This window comes from Thalassophryne amazonica, chromosome 20 (genome assembly GCF_902500255.1).
Source record: "Thalassophryne amazonica chromosome 20, fThaAma1.1, whole genome shotgun sequence".
Lineage (NCBI taxonomy): Eukaryota > Metazoa > Chordata > Actinopteri > Batrachoidiformes > Batrachoididae > Thalassophryne > Thalassophryne amazonica.
The window spans coordinates 67310218-67314924 of record NC_047122.1 but is presented as its reverse complement, the minus strand read 5'-3'; positions in this window follow the sequence as shown (position 1 = coordinate 67314924).

Genomic DNA, 4707 nt, shown 5'->3' with positions numbered 1-4707 from the left:
TCAGTTATACAACTTCTGTTGAGGAATGTGGCAGGTGGAGAATTGGAACACATGCAAGGACTTGGACCTGGAAGAAGGCTTATTTATGCAAATATCAGCTGGTTGAGCAGAAGAGAAAACAGCCTGTGATGGACAGCTGAGCCAGGACAAACCTGTGAAAAGTCCAGAGACAAAGGCTAGAAACCCTCACGGCAATAACTGTACTCACAAGAATCTGCTCGGTAAAACACTCCCCTGACTGACAAACATCCAAACCATCCAAATAATACAAATGCAAATATGTAATCAAACCTAAATGGACCTGCAGAGCTCAAAAACCTGGACGTATGTCACAGACTCTACAAATCTAGGATCCAGGACAAAAGGTGGTCCCGTGGTGTGGTGGACACAGTGACGTGCGGCACCGGACGGTGCATGGTCTCAGACATGACCAACTGTGGGTCACAACAAAAACAGAATGAACAGATGTATAGTGCACTGCAGTGTCAGTTCCTTGAGTTTAACTCATCAACTTCAGCAAATTATGTAGACAAAGAACAAATGATGACATAGGAAAAAGATGCTCATTAATCAAAGGTTTTGTAAAGTGAAGAGCAGATACTTCTCACCTCTATGGGCACATGAACATGGACATGGTGGAGTCCTCTTTACCAAGATGAAATAATAATTATGTTCCTTTCAATCATTACATACATTTACTCATCCTGGAAAAAAACCCAAAAATAAGTTGGGAACAGTCTACTGTGACGGAGACGTTTGCCAGACGTACTGTTTACTGACGATTCCCCTGACTCTCCATCTTTGTTAACCTCTCTGAATCTGAGAAGAAATATGTGGAACAAAATGTCCTTCTTTTGTCCTTGATGTACCCTGGACATGAAACAAACATGTGACATTCAGTCCAGAAGGTTCAAAAGGAGAGAATATTGAAGGACGGGATGAATGATTTCCTCATCACGCTGTGCCGGCCAAAAACATGAGGGATAAACAAACCTCTCTGCACAATGTTTATTTCATGTCTAAAAACTCTAATGTCCAGCAGTGGACCGGCGGTCCGTCCAGGTGGACCTCATCTCTCACTCACTGACTGCTGGGACAGGATCCAGCTCCCTGTCATCCTGAAGGTTTTAGGGTTTTTTTTTTTCTGACTCAGTATAACAGTAAGGTGCTGAATAAGATGAGCTGATTGAAAGCAGATCTTTTCATCAATGAAAATGATACAGTAATAACAAAAATTGTATCTTGGATCAAATCGTGCCTGTTCAGATGAATCCAGCACATTTATAGTTGACCTCTTCAGGGAGACGCAGGTTTCCTCTGTTTGTTCACTGTTTCTAAGTTTATTAAGTGGGTGTTCCACACAAGAAGCTGAGTGACGGCTCCCCAGAGTGGGATGGTGCACAGGATCAGATTTAATGTGCCTCGTGGAAAAACACTGCAAAGAGAAACAGCATCAGGTTTCCGGGATTCATGAATCTGGAACAAACCATCAGGGCAGCAAAAATGAACTGAAATGTACTAAAAGAGCAGTTTCTTCTTTCTTTTCCCATTTTCCCATCTGTGTTCACCACACCTCAGCTCTGTAGATTAAGAAAACTGAAAACAAGCTCATTTTACTCATTTCAGATCCCCACATATACTGAGTGCAGAGCTGCCCAGATTTTTTTCCCTTTCAGTAAATTTATCTAATTTAAGAGTTCCAACCAAACATAAATGTTGATTTTTGGCAAATTACATAAATGCATTCATATTACAATTAAACATATTTAATTTCATAAAAAATGCTAAATATAAAATTTCAGTATAATAAATGCACAACTGTATAATCTTATTATATGTAATATATTAATTTTAAGAGAATATTTCAGTAGCCACGGCAGGCAGTGTGGACCAAAGGTGGCCAGCGGGCCCCACGTTTGGCAGCTCTGGTTATTTGGACTGTGTTATCTAAGTTTTACAACGTAACACATAAGGAGCAACTGTCATAAAACAATGGTTGGTTTCTCTGATTTAGCAGAAATACGATACAATAGGATACGATACGATAAGATACGATCCACTTTATTGTCCCCTCCAGGAAATTTGTCGTGGACTCCAAGAACTACACAGATAAAACTGCCATGGTATAATTACATAACTCGTGCATATTGCACATAACTTAATGCACACACCAATATTGCACATACCCCTTTTGCACAGCCGTCTCACACATATGGTTAAAAGGAAAATGCTGACAATATAGTGAATGACAATGAATAAATAACACTGAATAGCAATGCCACCATGACATTAATGCACAATCCTACTACCTATCCCAGGAACCATTATTTAAAACTCTAACTGACGTGGGCACAAATGACTTTTTAAAGCGATTCAGTCTACATTGAGGGAGAAACAGTCTGTCTCTGAATGATGAACACGGCTGCAACTAATGCAACTTCCCCAAACCATCCAGCAGGTGGTAGACATGTCCATGAGATATTACACAGGCAAAACAAAGCATCAATGTCCAGGTTTTTCCAGAGCCTAGAAAGTGACATCAACAATCCAGGTAATAAGAAAACAACAATAACAACAACAACAACAACAACAACAACAACAACAACAACTTTTTCCGTCTACTTATTTATTTTACAAAGGTTTAATTCCATGCATGTTAACTTTCTTTTTATTTTTACACACACACACACACACACACACACACACACACGCACACACACACACACACACACACACACACACACACACACACACACACACACACACACACACACACACACACACACACACACACACACACACACACACACACACACACACACACACACAGTGTGGACAATATGTGAATCCAGAATTCTAAAAATAACATTTCAGTCAATAACAATAACAGCACTCAACAATTAAACAATTAACAAAAGCTCACAGGGTCACTAAAAGGACATAGCGGGCTGGAAATCTGTCTGGACCAGAACAACACTCAGCTGGGTCAAACTAAAGGTCAGTGGAAGACTGAGCTTTTGTCTGACACGTCTTTTGTAGCCAACATGGAAATCTGCTATGCACAGTATCTGACAATAAATAAATATAATAAGAAGGACGACCTCATCGGTGAACCAGGTAGAGGCATGTTTAGACATATGTTTACATACACCTTAACTAAAAAAGGGGGTGGGGGAATGCTCGAAATGTACCGAGTTTCTTGTGGGTTGACTTCAAACGTCGGCTCAGAGGAGTGTTTGGAAAAATAAAATAGGATTGCATGTATGCATTTTCTTTTCCCATTTACTCCAAATAAGGGTCACAGGGGGCTGGAGCCTATCCCAGCGGTCATAGGGCAGGAGGCGGGGTCGACCCTAGACTGGACGCCAGTCTGTCACAGGGTCACAGACAGACAAACAAACACATTCATACATATGGACAATATAGGGTCACCAGTTCATCTAACCTGCATGTTTTTGGATGTGGGAGGAAGCCAGAGCACCCAGAGGGAACCCACGCAAACACAGGGAGAACATGCAAACTCCACACAGAAAGGACAATGCGGAAGGTGGTTTCTTGCTACCAGGTGACAGTGCTAACCACTGAGCCACTGTGCTGCCTCAAATATGCTTAGTTATAGTTAAAAAAAGTCAAAAAAAAAAGAAAAGTTAGTCTTGTTCCACAAGCTAAATTCTGTAAAAATTAGAATCCATAACTGTAGTAGTTCTGACATTAGAAGTTTCAAGTGCAAATACATAAAAAAAACAAACTTGCTAATAATTTGTGGTGGCTGGTCTGCACTCACACCATGTAGTTCCACAAACGACCAGAGGAGGTCACAGTATTCCAGCTCTTAAATAACGTGGTGGTGGTGGGGGGGGGGGGGCTGGGGCATTTACAGAGCTTCTTCGTGTGTGTGTGTGTGTGTGTGTGTGTGTGTGTGTGTGTGTGTGTGTGTGTGTGTGTGTGTGTGTGTGTGTGTGTGTAGAGAAAGTGAAATTAGCCCGCTTTAGTTAAAAAATACATTATAATGTCACTAAAGTGATATCAGCATTTAAATTCTTTTTCAAAATTATGGTAATTATGATACATGTTAATGTATTCTTTTTCTTCTTCTTCTAATTATTATTATTATTATTTATTACTGCAACTATTGTTATCATTACCAGCTTCAATATCTATCTATCTATCTATCTATCTATCTATCTATCTATCTATCTATCTATCTATCTATCTATCTATCTATCTATCTATCTATCTATCTATCTATCTATCTATCTATCTATCTATCTATCTATCTATCTATCTATCTATCTATCTATCTATCTATCTATCTATCTATCTATCTATCTATCTATCTATCTATCTATCTATCTATTCATGCTGCTGCGGAGATCTAAATTCTAAAACACTGACTTTGATCTTATCTGTTTTCTCAGTTTGTTGAGCTAATCAGGTATTACGATCAAAATTAATATTGGTTGTATATTACTATCACGAATGAATATTTTCAGGCATTAAAATAAAACACACTTTGTTAAAGAAACAAAAAAGCAAACTTCATAACTTGATTAAAAAACAGGAGCATCTGACCGCTCCAATATGGCGGCACTGTTGACGCGTTGAGGTTCAAGCAGCTTCTGGTGTATATATGCAGTCTATGTTCTGCAGCTCTAGAGTCTGTAGTGTTTAAGTCTATGGTCTCCGTGTTTCTGACAGGGCGGGGGG